Raw genomic sequence first — 22,230 nt, 5'->3', positions numbered from 1 at the left:
GAAAGCAACATGCATAATCATGAACAAAGAAGAAAGAGGAAAAAAAATAGAAGCTGAAGAAAAAATTATTGGTTAAACTAGGTCCACCACTAGGCTAGTGATCTTATCCAGCCACAAACAAACATGGTGAAACATCAAGATGGAAAAAAAATGAAGGGAAAAGGGAGCTGGGAGCCTCTTTTGCCATGTCAGTTCGTGGTTAGACCATTCCTTCGGCTTAGTGGTGAATCGGCTTACCAGGTCCAATTAAAAATTTCTCCTATTTGCATAGTAAATAGGTTATACTGTAAGTATTATGCCTCGAACCCTGAGTGAAACAGGAACCACATGGTTGTATGGCAGGCCATACATGAATGTAAGGGCTACATATCATATCAAAATAATAAAAATTTCTAAAAAATTATTTAATCAATAAATTATTTAAATAATTCTTACAATAGTTCCAAAGTGACATAAGTTAACATATGCTGACTATTAACATAATCAAATAAAATATTCTAACTAGTCTAACTAAAACGCCAACTGAAAGTATATTTAGAAATTCTAGTACACTCTCCAAGTTCTGAGCAACCATGCATTTATGCAACTGGATCTGAAAAATAGAAAAAATATAACAATGAGTTACACTAGCCTAGTAAGCAACATAACATCCTATAGTGGGATCAAAGCATGCCAAATAATTAGTTAAAGCATAAAATATTGAATGAGAAATAAATTATTTCTCAATAATATATATATATATATATTTGAAATTTATTATTATTTTCATCAACTGATATTAGAAATCCAACATCAGACTATGGCCACGTAACCCGGTGGCATGGATCAGAATGCACAAAGTACCAAATATCACTATCATAATTTAGCACATAATATATTTTAAAAATATTTTTTATCATAACATTAACATGCCTGCCCATTTGACTAAGTATAAAACAGATATCAAATTTAATCAACTAAGTATTATTTTACAAAAAATCTAAAAAACACACTTTGAACCATTAGGTTACTTACCTCTTCTCGCTTCAAAAATTCTACTTTAGTTAGGCTGGTTAGCTGCACCTATTTTAATATCATTAAAATATTATTAATTTCATCATCATTTCAGAAGTCAAGCAAAGTCAAAAGTAAACACTTCGGGAGGACGACCACATGCCCCCAAATCAAGTCGCTCAAGTGACAGTGCCCAGCTGCCCAGGTCGATTTGAGCAAGAAAAGTTTAACTGGTTAGGTGAAGAACAATAGTGGCCAAAATTTCAAAAGATCTAGCTGGGTAGAGATAATGGTTCGATCTATTGTCCGTGTACCAGAGCAGTTTAGGATCTCCAAACTAGGTTAGTTTGGTTCTGAGCAACAAGAAAAGCAAAGCTAATACTAGGATCCCTGAGCCCATCTAGAGAGAGAAAGAGAGAGGAGAGAGAATCTCAACTCAGGTTCAGCAAGGGGCCTGGGTTTCGTCTGTCAATGGCACGAGGCCATTACAACATCTAAAATATAAGCCAAGAAGAAAATAGTAGCAAGGGAAGTAAATCTCTCTTTTTTTTCTTCTCTTCTTCTCAGTCCAAAATGGGGATGAATAGGGTTCTTCATCCTGCAGAACTAAGAAAGCAAGGAGAAGGGGGAAGAGAAGGAAGAGACAAGAGGGAAGAAGGTTCAGCGGCAGCTAGGCTTAGGTGGTCAACGGCTAGTCGTCGATAGAAGTGGGGCTTGCAGCAACTGCAATGACCGGCACACGGAGGGGGAGGAATAGTACTCTTTTACCGCGGGCACTGCCAGAGGCTAAGATGGCCAGGCCTCCACTTCGATTGAGTCCATTTACCACGAGAATCGCGGCAGAGAAATGACCCTGAGCCTATCTCTTCAAAAGCATTCTCTATATATTTCCCTCTTCCTCAGCGATTGATTCACCTTTGATCTCCGCTGAGCCTTCTCTTTCCTCTCCTCCCTCCTTCTTCCCTTTTTTTGGTGGCCAGCGTGCCACCCTAGCCGAGCACCAATGCCCGGAGCTCCCTTTTTTCTCTATTTTGCCTGAATGCTCTCTTTCTTTTGTTCCAGGTGTTAGATGTATGCCCTAGAAGCCAATTTTTGGCTGACACATTATTAATTCTGGGACATAATTTGTATTTGACTTTATTATTATTGAATAAATAAAAAGCATCTTTTTCATTCATATTGTTTTTGTGTCTATGAATCGTCCAAGAATTAATAAGATGATGATGCATATTCTTAAGAGTTAAGAATTTGAGCCATGCATCATTGGTGATTAATTTCTAAATGCTCCTGATCGATGGATCATCACGAGGACGGTGATCAATCCGATGAGATCAGTGCACAGATTACTTTCCTTATGGATGGACGAGACTCGAGTCCACAGTGTGGCGACACTGAAGTAATAGTGCAGGTGCTTGTTAAGAACAAGGGTACTGAGCGTGACCAAGACAAGAAGTCACTTGGATGTCTATCCACTCGTCAGTGACTTGCTTGATGTTGCAGTAGTGTGACTGGTCCTTTGACCTGCGGTGCTTCGGCTACTCACAGTGAGGTTATTGTAGTTTGACTGCACACATACATGGTCTCTAGCCATATGGGTCCATGCAGTGTAGATTGACTGCAGTAGGTTCACTGTAGGAGTAGGGTATGCACCTATAAGAAATCTATCGACCTTGATAGATAAGGAGAGATCCTATGTGATTTATAAGACTGAGTTCGTAAGACCTCGACCGGGGCAGTATGCACAGTGGAGAAAGAGTTTTCCACTCTCGAACTTAAGTCGAATAAATCTTCACATATGACAGACGATGGGGTTTGACGAGTTGTCCATGACCTCCGTCCTGTAGGGATCCACGATAGTAGGACTGTATCACATATTAACTACACCTAGAGGTTCACCATTCTATTCTGCTGGGTAGCCACTATATGCTGCTAGGTGTCACTGGTGGATGGTGGGACTCATAGGGATTGTCTCGATGATCGATAAACCCTAATGAGTAGAGTTGGAATCGTTCCAACCCATTGAAAGGAGTCTTCAATGATATTGTGATAGAGATCACAATATATCTCACTACCAGTCAGAGTAGAACCTATGGGGTCACACACACTAGAAGTATTGACCGATCCGATGGTTGAAATGTGATTAGGAATCACAAGTAATCAATTCGATTGATATTCAGTTGAAGAAGGAACAAAGGAAATTAATTAATTGGACTTGAAACAAGAGTCCTACTTCGAGTAGGATTCCTAGAGTCCTAATTGGATTAGGACTGGGAATCCTAGTTGGAGTAGGACTGGGATTCCTACTTGGATTAGGATTCCCACAATCCTACTTAGAATAGGATTTTGAATTCAATGTGAATTCCTACTTAGAATAGGATTCCTAGAAGTCCTAATTGGATTAGGACTTCGGATTCAAGTAAGAATCCTAATTGGATTAGGACTAAAATTAAATACGTCCTAATATGGATTAGGGTTTCTTAAGTCACAAATTATTAATCTAATGAATCAATAAGAGTCCTAATTGGATTAGGATTGAAGAGTTCAATTGAGTCAAAATTGATTTAAGTTCTAATTGGATTAGGACTTACCTAAATTGGATCCAAATTGGTTCACCCTTGGACTAAGCCTAATTGGATTAGAGCTTAACCACATTAAGGCAATGCAAACCCTAATTGAGGTGGACTAGGGTTTACCAAGAGGGAGGGGCGCAAGCCCCTCCCCCTTTGATCACATGGTGCGGCACAAGAGAGGGGGCCGGCGCCCCCTCTTTGGAAAGTTGTCTAGGGCTCCTACTTAGTAGGAACCCTAGATGGCTATAAAAAGGCTTATGAAGCCGGCGCCCTAGAAGAATTGCTTCCTCTCCCTCTTGTGCCGTGGCCACCCTCTCCCTCTCCTTGTTTTAGCCGCAAGCAAGGGAAGAAGAAGATCCAAGTGTTGGCGGCCTCCTCCCCTTCCCTTCCTTCATCCAACGCAAGGAAGAAAAGAAGGCTGCGTGGGGATTCTTCTTCATCCTCTTCTTCATCCTTCTTCTTCCTCCTCTCAAGCATATTCAAGAGTTGAAAGAAAGAGAGGAGATCAGCCATCAAAAGAAGTCTTTGCAAGGGAGCTAGCACCCCGAAAAGACAAGAGATCTTTGATCAGGTCCTGTCTTCGTGTGGATACCCGTAGAGGCCGGACATTTGAACGGCTTCAAACGAACCCTCAACCTAAAACCACGAGCTTCAGTTTGCGGTGATCATCTACCCGCACAAGGTGAAGATTTGATCTCCCTAAAGGTTTTAAAAGTATTAATCCTTATCTAACTACGAACGGTCTAGAAACAGCGTTCATGCGATGAACGTCGATCCCGCTTATGCCGATTCCGCTGCAATCTGATTTTTGTTTTGAAATATCAGCAGCATAGGCGGGTTCCCAACAGTGGTATCAGAGCCTAGGCTTCGTAGTTTAAGGTAAGAATTAATTATAAGTAGGCTTATTAGATCTGAAAATTGAATGATCATGCATGCTGAAAATTTTCTGCATGCAGAATTTTTCTAGGGTGCTGATTTTTACATGCTGATTTTTATATGATAAAAGGATGATTCTAATAGCATTGTTAATGTGATTACAAAGTTTAGAATCATGATTAGCATGATCAGCAACTTATGTCATGAGATAATCAATTAATATCAGATCTGAAAATTATAATTGTTGCATATGGTGATGATCATAGGATTCAAAACCCTTTTGGTATTAAATGTAAAGACCTGCGATGTGATCTGCAATGTCATGTAATTTTACAGATGCTTGCATGCATCTTATTTGATGTTTTGAGAGGCCTGCGTGCCTCCTAAAAGGGGATGTAATTTATTTTTATTTTTATTTTATATCTGGTTGTATTTTCTGTGATGTGATGTACGTCAACGATCAAGTCGAAGATGATGCATGAGATGAACAGGGCTCTAAGCGGTTGATAGCGATTGGATCAAGAGTTGGTCAAGGATCGAGTCAAGGAGGCTTGGAACCAATTCAAGAGTTGAAGATCAGTTGATCGATTGACGTGCATGTGCTTGTAATACGACCTAATTAGAATCCATGATCATCACCTATTTAAAGTTTAGCTTTAATTATTGCTGCGATTATAACTGCCTGCAATGTGCCGTTTGCATGTGATGTGAATGTGAGTCGGGTAGATAGGTTTACATGTGATGTAGCAAACCCAATTGAGGCCTAAATTAAAATCTCCTCAATCAAGTCGAGAGTGAACCGACATGAGCAAGTCATATTAGATTAATTGATCTAATTGGTGTCTAGGAAAGCATGAAAGGTGGTTACTTAATTAGGACCTTACTCTCTGAGTAAGGGGAGCCTCCCACCTGCTTACCTGGCCAATTGTTCGATTACCTCTTATGAAGAGCTCAAGTTGCAAACACTAAGACCTGATTAACCAATATTAAGTCAATAGGTCTTCCACTGTAGTAGAGCTACTAAGGTCTTTCTGATGTTGATTTGTCTCGGCTGGACACAGTGGGCAAGTTGCATCGGGGGGCTGGACCTCTCATAGACATGAGATGTTGTAGGGTAAAGGTGGGGTTGGGCACCAATAACTGTTAGGTGAGGACCCAATGACGACTTTATTCCTACGGTTATACGGTGGGTCTGACTTAACTAAGAAATGGGACCAATAACTGTTAGGTGAGGTCTTCATGGCTTAGGGACCAAGTTACATGCAACATGCTTGAGAAGCATTGTACAAGAGTTGTACATTCATCAATCTATGTGTCACCAATAACTGTTAGGTGAGGTGGCATATAAATCGATGGGACCGCAGTACCCACTAGAAACCCTAGTCGTGTAGGATTTCCGTTTTTCCTACCAGGGGAGTGTAAGGAATTCGAAAAAATAGTGGGAGTTACATTTGTTCTAAAAGACCTTAGAACAGATTAGGATCAAGTACAAAAGTCTAACTAGAATCTTTACTCTCTGCAGATCATAATGTCAGCCTCAAACCCTTTGACCCGTATTCTTGAGACCAACCGATTGACCGGAACCAATTACAAGGACTGGCTTAGAAATCTCAAAATTGTTTTGAGCTGTGAGAAAATAGGCTACATACTCGATTCAGATATTCCCACACTACCAGCACGTCCTACTGATGTTCAACGACAGATGCATCAAAAATGGTTGGATGATGACTGATCGGTTATTTCAATTTTGAAAATAAACCACGCAATAGCACGTATCCTGTAGGATAGTGATTACGGGTGTCGGTCCACAGGGATTGGAGACAAGTTATTTTTCTTTTAAAAATAAATCAAAAAGAAGGATTTGCTAACTTGATTCAACTAAATTAATCTATGAGTACGAATTGAAATTTAATCAAAGTAAATAGATCTAGGGTTTGGAATCCACCACATAGCATTGCATCAAGGATTGTGTTCTTAATTTTTATCTTTTGGAAGGCATGCAATTTTTGGCTATAAGCCTTTTAAAATAAAAACATAAAGAGTGTTAGGAAGATCCATCTTCGGTATAGCATGAAGTGTCTACCTAAGTATGCTAATCTAGGATGCAGCACACTTCATCTTCCTAGGCATGGATCATCTTAGACTACTTTAGCAAACATGATTAGTAACTAGCATGCTCAAAGTTTAAATATCATAAAGGAATATTTCATTGAAAATAAGAATTTAAACAAGCTCCAAAATAATAATAAAAATAAGAACTACAATGCCCTGATACATTGCTAGGGCTTCATCCAGCCCTAGACTAGATGTTTAGCCGAGCATGGCTTCCGGACGACCTCCCATCCTCAAATGAAGTTGATCACCTCCCATAATTCCCAAAATATCCAAGACTCTTCTCTTTCCTCCCCTCTCTCTTCTTTTTTTTTATTTCTTTCTCTCGGCTTTCTTCTTCTTCTTCACCGAAACAGAGCCCCCCTGTTTCTTTCTTCTCCACCGAGCCTCCCCCCTCTGTTTCTTTCCTCTCTCCCTTTTATAGATCAATCGTTGAAGCATCGAGAGGGAGAGGATGCGTGATTGCTGGGGATCCGATTGCTTGGGGGCTGGGATTTGGAAACGGAAGGAGGGCGTCAATCCGTGGGATCACCAGCTGCATTTGAAACGGGCGGAAGAAATGGGAGCTTGATCGACGGGAGGAAATCACGGAAGAGGTGCTGGGTCCTTGGGTCACAGTGCTTGCAGACGCGGAGGCTTGAAGCGTGGGATGCATCACCGGCGGAAGAAATGGTGCTGGAGGACCACTGCAGACGGACGCTGGGAACTTGGACTGGTGCTTAAACTTGGAAGCAGGATCGCTGGGATCACGGGGACGTTGAAAGGAGCTGGAGATCCGGAAGAGTGGAGAACATGGATCCGTGGTTGCAGAGGCAGGAAGGAAGATGGCTGCGTTGCCTTGATCACGGATGGGTGACTTCCGGCTGCTGGGAGGATCGCTCCGAATGGTGGGTGGCCGCGGGATCAACGGGGAGATGCCTCGACGCGGCTTGATGGCGGAGCTGGGTCTCGGCTGCGGGCTGCGTCACAGGCGGAGGACGAGGCGGAATCGATGGGAAGAAGGGGAACGGCCCGGATGCACTGCGGGGGAGAAGATGAACAGTGGCTTCTTGTTTACATTATTATTTTTTTTTTGTAACACTGTTCATATGAACAGTGTTTTCACGGGACACTGTTCATATGAACAGTGAATTCCCCGAAATTATTTTTATTTATTTTATTATATTTATTATTTTCTTTTTTTTTTGTTTTTTAAATTTATAAATTTTATATGAAGGCAGGTAAAGAATTGGTTGGGAGTTACTTTGGGTTTGAAGTGGGTCATGATTGTTGATTTGGCTTGAACTCGTTCTCGAGCCCAATGTCATTTAATTCTTACTAAACTGCTTCAGATTGGACTCAACCAGATCAGACCGTGACTTAATAAAAGAGTTAATCAAATATTTTCCTATACAATTATAACTTTCAATCAAATCAGGACCAAAGCCCATTTAGTTATAACCTTAGTCGGGTCAACACAATCTCCTTATATATTTTTTTGTAATTTTCATGAAAGATTGCAACCAAGGGAGAGACAAGTTCAGAATCTAGTTTAAGAGAATAATTACCATAATTTAAACTTACTTCAATGTTTGTTCAATTTCATGGTAAAATATGTATTTATCAGTTTAAAAATATTGATAAGTGCTATGGAAAGGTAACTAAATTATAAATTATTAAGCACTTATCACACCCCCAAACCTATGTTTTGCTAGTCCTCGAGCAAAATAAAACTAGAAAAGAAGAATTCTAACTCACTTTCGCAGGCATCGCGGTTACATTTACCATATGTAACAAGGCTTTAAACCCCTAGGTTACCCTAGTGGACGAGTTGTAGTCTCGTGAGGATTTTCAGTGAAGATACCCACAAACTTCAGTAAATCATTTATTATTATTGTTATTCTTATTTTTTTTTTTTTTTTTTTTTTTTTTTTTAGATCGATTGATCTATGAAGTGAAAATCGAATTCCAAATGCATACTAGTAAAGAATTTCTAAAACTCTTTCTCTTTTTTTATTAAAATCTAATTTAAGATACATAAATGATGAAAATTTCAAAGCACACACGGTTTTATTTACTAAATCAGCCCAAATCCTAGGTCAAGATGCAATTCAAGTTGAAGTCATTAAGTTTCCGTTAGGGAGTTGTAAGACTTATTTATACTGGAGTGCTCAGTGAAATCTGGACCGTACCCAAGCTAAGAGCTCAGATCTCCAAAATATTGCTAATACCAGTAGTTTCCAAGGATTGGTCGAAGGAACCTACTCACTGATTCAAAATCATCTTATCTGCAGGATTTCGAGAGTTGTGGATGTTTACTTTAGTACCTCACGGGCTTTATCTGTAATATTCCAGTTTACTCGAATTTTTACAACGACGGCTTTCACACTATTGTCTTTTCGGTCAATACAGCTTTTTTTTTTTCCCTTTTTTTTCTTTTTTTTTTTTTTAAGAAAGATATATAAATTGTGCACTTTTACTCTTGTGGTGATTTCTCCGTGTAACGAGCAATCAGTCGACAACTCTCACACCAGTTGGCATAAGGTGTCGGGCATCAAGACTCCCCTACGGACTTATGCTCGGAGTCCTCATCACAAGCCCACTTGACCTTTGACAATAGGTAGCCCTTTTCGATGTTCCTGACTAAATCCATTTTTATTGAATTTTTTTTTTTTTTTTTTTTATTGGATTAGATAAGTATGATTCATCAGGGTCCAAGGTTGCTACTATACTATCAACATAATGTCGAGCCTAGACCTTAGAAGGGTCGGCCAGTGTGTAGTGAAATTCCAAAGTATTAATTAGCTTACAACTCCCTAAGAGAGACTTAATAAAAAGAACTTAAATTTGTATTACTTCCCACTAGTCATTGGGCTTTTAGATTTTATATACCTTGTGTGTTTATCATTCTCGCATAAATGTATATAAATTAGGTTTTTTTTTTCAACAAAACTTTTTTTTTTAATAATTTTTTTATTATTATTTTATAAACACATTTTTTAAAAAAAAAATTATTTTAAAATTTTTTTTTTTAAAGATGATTTTTTTTTTATTATATTTTTTTTTTAAAACTTTTTTTTTTTGATGAAAATCAAGATGAATACCCCCAAACCTAAACCTAACATTGTCCTCAATGTTAAGAAATAATCTAAGAGAATTGGGTTGCCTCCCAACAAGCGCTAAGTTTATTGTCTTCAGCCAGACACAGTGGGTCCTTAATTATTTTGATAAACAGGGTTCGTTAAATTAAGGGATTCGATCAATTGCCCGTCGGCAACACAGTCTACATAAGGTTTTAACCTTTGACCATTGACTTTTAAAACATGTCCACCATTGAGGTGTTGGATCTCTACTGCACCATAAGGAGAAACCTTTTTCACTACGAATGGTCCATCCCACCTAGAGCGAAGTTTACCCGGGAAGAGTCGCAACTTGGAATTGAACAGCCAAACCTTTTGACCAGGTTCGAAGGACTTACGGTTAATATTTTTATCATGAAAAGCCTTAGTCCTTGCTTTATAAATTTTAGCATTTTCATAAGCCTCATTACGCAATTCTTCAAGTTCACTTAGTTGGAGTTTTCGGTGAGGACCAGCTACTGCCATGTCTAAGTTAAATTTTTTTATAGCCCAGAAAGCTCTATGTTCAAGTTCTACCGGTAAGTGACAAGCTTTACCAAAAACTAATCGGTAGGGGGACATGCCAATAGGAGTTTTGTAGGCGGTACGGTAAGCCCAGAGTGCATCATTTATCCTTTGAGACCAATCTTTCCTATCGGGACGTACCGTTTTCTCTAAGATGTGTTTTAACTCTCTATTGGACACCTCGACTTGTCCACTCGTTTGGGGATGGTATGGGGTAGCAACTTTGTGGGTGATGTTATATTTGCGAACCAAAGCCTCGAAAGATCGGTTGCAAAAATGAGATCCCCCATCACTGATAATGGCCCGGGGTGTACCAAAACGACAAAAGATGTTTTCATGTAAAAATTTAATCACAACCTTGTGGTCATTAGTTTTAGTGGCGACAGCTTCTACCCATTTTGAAACATAATCAACCCCTACCAGAATATATTCGAAACCAAAGGATGGTGGGAAAGGGCCCATGAAGTCAATACCCCAGACATCAAAGATTTCTACAATTAAAATAGGATTGAGAGGCATCATATCTCTACGAGAGATGGTACCCATCCGTTGGCACCGTTCACAAGTTTGGCAAAAGTTATGGGCATCTTTGAAAAGTGTGGGCCAATAAAATCCACTTTGTAAAACTTTTGCTGCAGTTTTTCTACCCCCAAAATGTCCCCCACAAGCTTGTGAATGGCAGAATGAAAGAATACTTTGAAATTCACATTCAGGGACACATCGACGGATGACTTGATCGGGACAATACTTGAATAAATCAGGATCATCCCAATAATAGAACTTTACTTGTGAAAAGAATCGGTTCTTATCTTGAGTTGACCAATCATCAGGAATTCGTCCTATGGCAAGGTAATTCACTATGTTTGCAAACCATGGCGTTTTTATTCTTTGTACCTCAAATAATTGTTCATCTGGGAAAGAATCGTGCAAGGGTGAGGTATTTTTACAAGAGGGCTCAAGAAGAATCCTAGATAAGTGGTCCGCTACGACATTTGCAGTTCCTTTCTTATCACGAATTTCTAGGTCAAATTCTTGTAGTAAAAGAATCCATCGAATCAGACGGGGTTTGGTATCCTTCTTTGCAAGAAGGTGTCGAAGGGCAGCATGATCAGTGAATACGGTAACCTTGGATCCTAATAAGTAAGATCGAAACTTGTCTAGTGCGAATACTACCGCTAGCAATTCTTTCTCAGTGGTGGTGTAGTTTAATTGTGCATCTGAGAGTGCTTTACTAGCATAGTAAATGACATGAGGTACTTTATCTAGCCGTTGCCCTAAGACTGCCCCAATAGCATAGTCGGATGCATCACACATTAGTTCAAATGGAAGGGTCCAATTAGGGGGCCGTATGATAGGTGCAGTGGTCAATTTCGAGCGAAGATTTTCAAATGCCTCCTCGCATGTTTTATCAAAGACAAAGGGAGTGTCCTTGGCAAGAAGATTGCACAAGGGTTTGGAAATCTTACTGAAATCCTGAATAAAGCGACGGTAGAAACCAGCATGGCCAAGGAATGATCGGATTTGTTTCACAGTTTTTGGTGGAGGAAGATTGGAAATAAGATCGACTTTGGCTTTATCTACTTCAATGCCCCTCTTGGACACGACGTGTCCTAAAACTATGCCTTCTTGAACCATAAAATGGCTCTTTTCCCAACTTAGTACTAGGTTGGTCTCCTTACATCTTTTCAAAACTAAGGTCAAATTGTTCAGACAATCATCAAAAGATAGGCCAAAAACTGAGAAATCATCAATGAATACTTCTAGAAAGTTTTCCACCATATCTGAAAAGATGGCCATCATGCATCGTTGAAAAGTTGCGGGTGCATTACATAGTCCAAAAGGCATCCTCCTATATGCAAATGTCCCAAATGGGCAGGTAAAGGTGGTCTTCTCTTGATCGTCCGGGTAGACAGGTACTTGGTTGTATCCAGAATAACCATCTAAGAAGCAGTAGAAACCTTGACCAGCCAACCGTTCCAAAATTTGATCTATGAAAGGTAGAGGGAAATGGTCCTTCCTAGTCATTGAATTAAGTTTTCTATAGTCAATGCACACGCGCCAACCCGTGGTTGTGCGTGTTTGTATTAATTCTCCTTCCGTATTCTCAATCACAGTAATACCTGATTTCTTGGGTACCACTTGTGTCGGACTCACCCACTTACTATCAGAAATTGGATAAATGATTCCGGCATCTAATAACTTCACCACTTCTTTCTTGACTACCTCCTTCATGTTAGGATTGAGTCTTCTTTGCATTTCTCGGATAGGTTTTGCATCATCTTCGAGATGAATTCGATGCATGCAAACAGAGGGGTCAACCCCTTTCAAATCGGCCACAGACCATCCTATGGCATGTTTATTTTCTTCTAGCACCCTCAAAAGTTTACCCTCCTGTTCAGTAGATAAGTTGGCTGCGATAATTACAGGGAGGCTATCTTCTGGTCCTAGAAAGGCATACTTAAGATTTGTTGGAAGTGGCTTTAACTCAAGTTTAGGTGGTGAATCAATGGAAGGACAAAGTGGCGCGCTAGCAATGGGAGGAAGAGGTTCAGGTCGGCTCTTCCAAGGAAGGGAACTCACTGGAGATTGATTGTCAAGTAAGATGTTAACTTCTTCTATGGCCTTGTCTATATCAAAGTTGTCAATGTCAAAATGGGCCAGACATGCCTCTAAGGGGTCATCTGCTAAGATATAGGGAAGGGCTTCCTCTACAAGATCATCCATTTCGTCAATTAGGCAACACTCGTCTTCCCTCACATGTTGGTCAGCGGCATGAAAAACATTCAATTTAATTTTCATGTTCCCAAATGATATATCCATTGCCCCGGTTCTACAGTTGATACATGCATTGGCTGTTGCTAAAAAGGGACGACCAAGAATCACAGGGATTTGTTTTTTTAGGTTGGGCACATGTTCCATGTCAAGGACGATAAAATCTACTGGAAAATAGAACTTGTCTACCTTGACAAGAACATCTTCAATCATCCCCCGTGGTATCTTCACAGATCGATCAGCCAATTGTAAGGACACCGAGGTAGGTTTTAATTCACCTAACCCAAATTTCTCATAGACTGAATAGGGTAGAAGATTCACACTTGCCCCTAGATCTAAGAGCGCTCGGTCAATGGAGTTATCTCCTATGACACAGGAAATAGTGGGAGCGCCAGGATCTTTGAATTTTGGAGGGGTGTTGTATTGGAGAATGGAACTTACCTGTTCAGTAAGTAAGACCTTTTTAGGCACATGTGTCCTAGATTTTCGCTTTTGGGTGCAAAGGTCTTTGAGAAATTTGGCATAGGAGGGAACTTGTTTGATGGCATCAAGAAGTGGAAGGTTGATTTTAACTTGTTTGAACACCTCCATCATCTCTTCTAGTGAAGTTCCCTTCTTGCCAAAGGGAGTGGGTGCATTAAGTGCTTCAGGAAATGGAGCCTTTGGAGTATGGGTTGTGACAGATGGTGGACTAGCTGAAGAAGGTTTTGGGTTTTCATGTGAAACATTCCTCTCCTCTTCTTCATCTTCCTTATTGTTACCCTCCCCAACCTTATTATCTATTATACGTCCACTCCTTAGGGTAGTCAAAGCATTGGCTTGCTCATGATTTAGTCGGGTTTCTTGAGCCACATATTGTCCCCTAGGATTACTCATTGGTTGACTTGGAAGCTTACCTTCCTCTCGTTTATTTAATGCATTGGCTAGTTGACCCATTTGGGATTCTAGCTTAGCAATTGATTGTGTGTGAGAGTGCAATAGTTGTGTATTTGCCTCCAAACCTTGAAGGGCAGTCAACACCTTCTCCTCAAAGGCTGTATTTCTTTGGGTTGGAGGAGGAGGATGCTGAAATTGAGTTGAGGGACGGTAGAGATGAAAATTCTGAGGGTTTTGAAAATTTTGGGGGAAGGGTTGGGAGGTATTAGAAGCTTGCTGCCTCCAAGAAAAATTTGGATGATTCCGCCATCCCGGATTATATGTATTGGAAAATGGATCATTACCCGGTCTGGGCTGTGTTTGGGCAGCATTGATGTGTTCTTGCACGAGTTCGGGATATTGGGGTGCTGAGGGGCACTCATGAATAGGATGCGATGGGCTAGAACAGATAGCACACACTTGTGCTTGGGAAGAACTAACGACCTGTCCTCCTATCATTAGTTGGTCAATCTTATGGGACAATGCATCTACCTTGCTAGACAGGTCCATAGAATGACTTATTTCACAAATGGCCCCTTTTCTTTGAAAATTCGGGGATGCTTGACGAGAACACGAAGCATGGTGGAGGGAGTTTTCATTAAGATTTTCAAATAGTTGCCATGCTTCATGCTCATTTCGAAGCATGAAAGTCCCCCCGCATGCAGCATCGATCATCTGACGGTTTCGTTCCGTCAAACCGTCATAGAAACATTGCACTAGCTGCCACTTAGGTATTTGATGATGAGGGCATTTACGGATTAGGTCCCTAAATCTCTCCCAAGTTTCATAAAATTCTTCTCCCTCGGTTTGGGAGAAGCTTGTAATGGCACGTCTAAACTGGTTCGTTCTTCCTATGGGAAAGTATTTTTTAAGGAATTCTTGTTGCATTTGATCCCAAGAACGAATTGAGTTAGCTTCTAAAGAATTCAGCCATTGTTTGGCTCTATCTTTAAGGGAGAAGGGGAATAATCTAAGTTTTAAAGCATCATCAGTGAAATTTTGAATCTTGACAGTGGTGCAAATCTCAAGGAATTCATCTAGGTGTTTATATGGGTCTTCATTGGTGAGCCCATAAAAAGATGGGAGCATTTGGATCACACTAGACTTTATTTCATATTGTACAGCTGCTACCTCAGGTAATCGAATGCAAGATGGGGAAGTATAAATAGTGGGAGTAAAGTATTCCCTCAAGAGTTTGGGTTGTTCTTCAGCCATCTTAAGAGGTGGGGATGATCCTAATGTTTTGATCTTAGCTCGAATGTTTCTAAGGGTTCGTTCTATTTCAGGGTCAAAAGGTAATAGATTTTGTACTCTAGAACGACTACCGTGCATACACTAGTACTTGATCAATCAAGCATGCAATAAAAGAGAAAAGCATATCAATCCTAGTCTTTGTCCTAAAATCACTAGACAGCTCCTAACTGGTTTGAAGAGGTCACCTAAGCCTCCAATCCGGTCTAATGAACCGAGTTGACCAGGTAAGCTCCCAGGTAAGTGGAGGGGTCACGATGCGTTCGCAAAGGTCCCACTTAAAACCCACTTGCCTCGAACAGATGAACTGTCTCCCTTATAGGGACAAAGCTTGCCTAGACATCAACTAAGCCACAGAGCGAAATTGGTGCAACTTTCGGTGATCTTCGTCCTATTGAGCTCGAATGTCCCTAGGAGCCAACGTCTAATTGATTTTAATTAAAGATGACACTATGTGAGATTGAGTTCACCTAAGTTGGGCAAGAGTCCGGTGATGAAATCCGGCTCTTATCTTGTTGGGGTGATTGCCCTTACTATGTGCAAATTGATTTGTGTATGTGTATCAAGCATGCATTCACAATTTTGCTATAATTAAAATCAAACAATCACCACAAAATTTCAAACCAATAATTAATTTAAATAAGAAAAGTTTAGAGGTTACCAAAGGGAATTTCCCCAGCAATTTATTTTTTTTTTTTTTTTTTGCAAACCTCTACAACATTTCTTTTCCGGCAGTTCTCCTTTTGATCATCCCAGATTTTTTCCTCGATTCCTGATCAAATAATATAAATAAAAATTAGTAAGGGAGAAAAAGAAGATAAGAAAAGTAACAATAATAGAAATTTTTTTAAAAGAATTTTTTTTTTTAATTTTTAAATAATTTTTTTTTAATAAGAAAAATAACTATGCTAGCAATCCCCGGCAACGGCGCCAAAAATTGATCGGTTATTTCAATTTTGAAAATAAACCACGCAATAGCACGTATCCTGTAGGATAGTGATTACGGGTGTCGGTCCACAGGGATTGGAGACAAGTTATTTTTCTTTTAAAAATAAATCAAAAAGAAGGATTTGCTAACTTGATTCAACTAAATTAATCTATGAGTACGAATTGAAATTTAATCAAAGTAAATAGATCTAGGGTTTGGAATCCACCACATAGCATTGCATCAAGGATTGTGTTCTTAATTTTTATCTTTTGGAAGGCATGCAATTTTTGGCTATAAGCCTTTTAAAATAAAAACATAAAGAGTGTTAGGAAGATCCATCTTCGGTATAGCATGAAGTGTCTACCTAAGTATGCTAATCTAGGATGCAGCACACTTCATCTTCCTAGGCATGGATCATCTTAGACTACTTTAGCAAACATGATTAGTAACTAGCATGCTCAAAGTTTAAATATCATAAAGGAATATTTCATTGAAAATAAGAATTTAAACAAGCTCCAAAATAATAATAAAAATAAGAACTACAATGCCCTGATACATTGCTAGGGCTTCATCCAGCCCTAGACTAGATGTTTAGCCGAGCATGGCTTCCGGACGACCTCCCATCCTCAAATGAAGTTGATCACCTCCCATAATTCCCAAAATATCCAAGACTCTTCTCTTTCCTCCCCTCTCTCTTCTTTTTTTTTATTTCTTTCTCTCGGCTTTCTTCTTCTTCTTCACCGAAACAGAGCCCCCCTGTTTCTTTCTTCTCCACCGAGCCTCCCCCCTCTGTTTCTTTCCTCTCTCCCTTTTATAGATCAATCGTTGAAGCATCGAGAGGGAGAGGATGCGTGATTGCTGGGGATCCGATTGCTTGGGGGCTGGGATTTGGAAACGGAAGGAGGGCGTCAATCCGTGGGATCACCAGCTGCATTTGAAACGGGCGGAAGAAATGGGAGCTTGATCGACGGGAGGAAATCACGGAAGAGGTGCTGGGTCCTTGGGTCACAGTGCTTGCAGACGCGGAGGCTTGAAGCGTGGGATGCATCACCGGCGGAAGAAATGGTGCTGGAGGACCACTGCAGACGGACGCTGGGAACTTGGACTGGTGCTTAAACTTGGAAGCAGGATCGCTGGGATCACGGGGACGTTGAAAGGAGCTGGAGATCCGGAAGAGTGGAGAACATGGATCCGTGGTTGCAGAGGCAGGAAGGAAGATGGCTGCGTTGCCTTGATCACGGATGGGTGACTTCCGGCTGCTGGGAGGATCGCTCCGAATGGTGGGTGGCCGCGGGATCAACGGGGAGATGCCTCGACGCGGCTTGATGGCGGAGCTGGGTCTCGGCTGCGGGCTGCGTCACAGGCGGAGGACGAGGCGGAATCGATGGGAAGAAGGGGAACGGCCCGGATGCACTGCGGGGGAGAAGATGAACAGTGGCTTCTTGTTTACATTATTATTTTTTTTTTTGTAACACTGTTCATATGAACAGTGTTTTCACGGGACACTGTTCATATGAACAGTGAATTCCCCGAAATTATTTTTATTTATTTTATTATATTTATTATTTTCTTTTTTTTTGTTTTTTAAATTTATAAATTTTATATGAAGGCAGGTAAAGAATTGGTTGGGAGTTACTTTGGGTTTGAAGTGGGTCATGATTGTTGATTTGGCTTGAACTCGTTCTCGAGCCCAATGTCATTTAATTCTTACTAAACTGCTTCAGATTGGACTCAACCAGATCAGACCGTGACTTAATAAAAGAGTTAATCAAATATTTTCCTATACAATTATAACTTTCAATCAAATCAGGACCAAAGCCCATTTAGTTATAACCTTAGTCGGGTCAACACAATCTCCTTATATATTTTTTTGTAATTTTCATGAAAGATTGCAACCAAGGGAGAGACAAGTTCAGAATCTAGTTTAAGAGAATAATTACCATATTTTAAACTTACTTCAATGTTTGTTCAATTTCATGGTAAAATATGTATTTATCAGTTTAAAAATATTGATAAGTGCTATGGAAAGGTAACTAAATTATAAATTATTAAGCACTTATCAATGACATTAGAGTCAAGTGCTATATGATGGCATCCATGTCTAATGAACTCCAATGCCAGCATGAGAATCTCAAGACTGTTAGGGACATACTAGCACACCTGCAAGAGTTGTATGGTGAGCAGAGTCGCACAGCTCGTTTTGAAGTGTCCAAGAGGCTCTTCAAGACAAAGATGCGCGAAGGGCAGTCCGTCCATGATCACGGTCTGACTATGATCAAGGACCTTGAGGAGCTTGAGAAGCTCGGGATGAACATGCACAAGGAATTGCAAGTTGATCTGATCCTTCAATCCCTTCCTGATTCATTTGGTCAGTTTATAGTAAACTACCACATGAATAAGATTGAATGCACTAAGACTGAACTGATAAATATGTTGGTAACTGCTGAGGGAGCCTTGAAAGGTTCAAGGAGCAATGTCCTTACTGCTGAGTTGACTTCTGGTTCCAAGAGAAAGTCTACTTGGAAGAAAAAGAAGCCTGCGAAGAAGCAAAAGAAAGACAAGAAGTCAAAGAAGGAAGTTCAAAAGAAAAAGGCCAATGACAAAGGAAAATGTTTCCACTGCAATGTCGACCGCCACTGGAAGAGGAACTGTCCTTCATACCTCGAGAGCCTGAAGAACATGTGACGCAATCGGGGTGGGCTGCAGATTTTTTTTCTTCTTTGAGGATGGCTGAATCTTTCTTCTCTTCTTTTTTTTCTAAGCAATGGCAATGGAGGCTAGGGTTCTTTGTGGTGGAAGGAAGAAGAAAGAGGATGGGTTAGAAAAATTGATTTGAATTGGCAGCAATTGGCTCCAAAGAAAGGTTGGCGTTGGGCGGTTCTAGATTGCAATTGGATTCATTGAGAGGAATCAATTCGATCCGATTGGATTGATCAATATAAGGTCTGATGGCTTGAGAGTTTTTTTGAGTATTAGATGGATTCTGAAAGGGATGAAGTATTAAAGAGGATGGAAGAAACTTTACTTGAATTTAATCAGGATTTCTAATAGGTTGGTGATGGAAGAACTAGGGCACAATCGGTACACCAAAAGGAACTAGTCTGAACCCGATTTGATGATCAATATGTTGGCTATATGAACGTAGATTTTTCTGAAGAATATGAAGGTTGGAAGCTCTTGTGGACGTGAGGGAACAATGGAGTATATATATATTTTTTTTTGGATTTTATTTCTAAAGGATAACTAAGGAAACTAGGTTGAGTCTCACACCCTAGGTTCCTAGAATTTGAGGAGAAGGTTGGGGCGTCTCACCTTTATCTTCTTCTCTCCAATGGTGTCTCACCAATGGCTGGAAAAGAGCCCTTCTTTTCGTGGTCTCTCTCTCACAAATCTCTAGAATTTTTTTTTTTTAAATAAATTTGATATCATTTCATTCATCAAAACCTCCTCTTATAAAGAGAAAGAGGTTGGAAGTTACAAACAGATTTACTTAGACTCAAAATCAGATAAGGATATTTTTTAAAATTCAAATCTAATGATAAACTTCCTAAACAACTTGCCAACTAAAGGTTGGACAAGTGTCAACCCTTCATGGTGTGTGGGTTGGAGATTAGGAGCAGGAAACCCCAACCGCACCATTACTCAAACACCTTCTCGAGTACCAACATCAGCATGAAGTTCGGGAGACTACTTAAATTTCATCTGATCTCCAAATTTCACGTTCTTATAGTCATTGGAAAGATACGGATGTCTATTTTCCAACAAAATTTGAATCAACTTAATCAGACTTCTGTAGCTCCCAAAATCTTCAAAATACCATATGGTGTTCAATCTGTCACGAATTTCAACTGGATTTGAACTCTGAATTTCTTCCACATGTGAGAGGTCTTCATGGTTGAACTTCTCTTTCTTTTGACATGTGACCACTACTAATTAGCCATGGATCCATTCATGCCTTGGACTCAATCTAATTGATATTGAAGAGGCTAACCCATTGTGAATCAAATCACTTATTGCATGGACTCAATCTACTTTCAGCTTGGACTCAACTTTGCTTGGACTAAAATTCTTTCCACTCCTTCACCCAATGTCCCACGCCATAAGAATGAGGGTGGTGCTTCATGGTTGGGCTTCATCTCCACGCTCTCCCCATGATTCAATTGGGCTCAACATGATTGATATTGGAACTCCTTGAACCCCATGAAACTTGGTGCACACCCAAGAAGGGAACTCAATCTCCATGCCCAAGGGACTAGACCCAATACTCCATGCCCAAGGGGGATGCTCCTGCATCAATTCCCCCCTTCTGGAAAAAGACTTGACTTCGTCAAATTTTGCATTTGATAGAGCTCGTAGAAGTTCGGGTTCAGCTGTTGGACTCCCTCCGTCTTTAATCATGTGCAATCTGGAATTAGTCGGTCCTCCAATAAAAAACTTCTGGTATCCTCCTCGGCATGTGGGCATGATCTGATCAACTAGGATTTCCTCAATGGTGTCCGTCGGGGCTGATCGTCGAAGAAGTGAAGATGGTACAGATGGGATCTCTTCATCTTCAACATAGTGAGCATCATAGGGCTGCAACTCTTCAACATAGAAGATGGGGCTAACCTGCAAATCATCTGGTAACTCGAGCACAAAGGCCTTGGGTCCCATCCACTTCAGCACCTTGAAGAATTCGACTTGGCAAGGTTGAAGCTTCTGAAAATTTCTGCATTCAACACTCAACCACATCAACACAAAGTTTGCTTCCTTGCGCAGGGTCGGCAAATAGAACTTATCCTCCACCATGGTGACTGTTTTGACGTAGCCAAAGTGACCACCAAGGTCTCCGCCATGGACCTCTCGAACAATATGATCACCAAGTGAGGTCTCCGGGACATATAAAAGAAAGCAATCATGGGTCAAAAATTCTGAATGCTGCCACTGATCCACTGCTGAAACTTCTGCATATATGGGCTGAAAATATACTTCAGAGGGGTACAAAAATTTTAGATTGGCAAACCCCATTACCTCAACATTCAAAAGAGTTAGAACATATGAATTTTGACTGAGGGCATCAGCAATAAAATCTTCTGCATGCGGCCCATGCTTCAGGACTTGGCGACGAGGCTCCTCGTGTTCTTTTGGGTTCAACCAGCGTGCAGGAAGGTTCGGCAAGCTTGATCTGGGCACCAAATCTATGGTGCGCTGGTTGTCTCTCATCAGTGGAAGATTCTTGGGAAGACTCTCAAGGGTTATATTAGAGAAATCATCCAATATGGACTTGAAATCAGGAGGAACAACTTCTGAAATTTCAGAACTAGCACCCTTGGCAACTGATGCGAGTAGGGCTTCATCCGTAGGGGTTTCTTCTTCGTCTCCTTCATTTTCTTCATCAACAGTGAGCTGAGGAGAAGGAGGAACTTCAGAAGGCTCTATGATCTTGTCCTCCTCACATACCAACGTGGAACGTTGGTCTCTAGTGGGGCAAACAACGGCGGAATGGCCTCGACCGCCGCACTTGTAGCATTCTGTAGAGTTACCTCCTTGCAGCATGGATTGGGGCATACATCCTTTACCCCTTTCATTGGCCCATAAAGCACCTCTTTCTTGATAAGCACTTCGATTAAAAGAGGTTTTAGATCTGAAAATAGGGGCGTTACCTTGAGGAAAAGGGACTCCTTGGCTACTGCGTTCTAGAGGCCGTCGCACGATCGGTGTTTGTGCAGGGCATCGTTGTCGCTGCTGTGACTCCATACGAAGTGCGAGTTGGTACGCCTCCTCCTTTTGCCGTATAAGATCCATTCGATGGAGGACTTCAGCCAGCTTCTTATCTTGTTGGCGACGATGTCGTAGTCGTGCCTCCGTACGATCCATCTCTTCTACTTCTCGTTGTTGATCATCATTGTAGGGATGGCAACGATCATCGTAGTAGGAACGACATCGATCGACATTGTAGGGATAACGTCGATCTTCATAGTAGGGATAGCGACATCTTGTACTCATGATGGTGCAATAGAATCAGCAACAAAATCAGAGATAATAAAAACCCTTTGGCCGTCACCCAAGGGATGAACCGACCCTCCTTAAGGCTTCTTTCTCAAACTCTAACCCCCAGTGGTCGTCACCCAAGCGATGATCTGACCCACTTCAGATATATTTTTTTTTTCTTTTTTTTTTTCTTTTACACCACTCATTCAACCTCCAACTC

At 40.6% G+C, this 22,230-nt stretch overlaps 1 non-coding gene across 1 annotated transcript; it reads left to right on the top strand.

Annotated features, from left to right (window-relative positions):
• Window positions 1-14,594: 14,594 nt before the first annotated feature.
• Window positions 14,595-14,700, top strand: LOC120108051 (small nucleolar RNA R71). The gene has a single exon (XR_005509572.1). It is a non-coding gene; the product is annotated as a small nucleolar RNA R71 (small nucleolar RNA).
• The last annotated feature ends 7,530 nt before the right edge of the window (window positions 14,701-22,230 follow it).

This window comes from Phoenix dactylifera, chromosome 3 (assembly GCF_051530095.1).
Source record: "Phoenix dactylifera cultivar Ajwa chromosome 3, Ajwa_hap1_PhDact_Kaust_v1.1, whole genome shotgun sequence".
Classification (NCBI taxonomy): Eukaryota; Viridiplantae; Streptophyta; class Magnoliopsida; order Arecales; family Arecaceae; genus Phoenix; species Phoenix dactylifera.
This window is presented reverse-complemented; position numbering and strand designations above follow the sequence as displayed.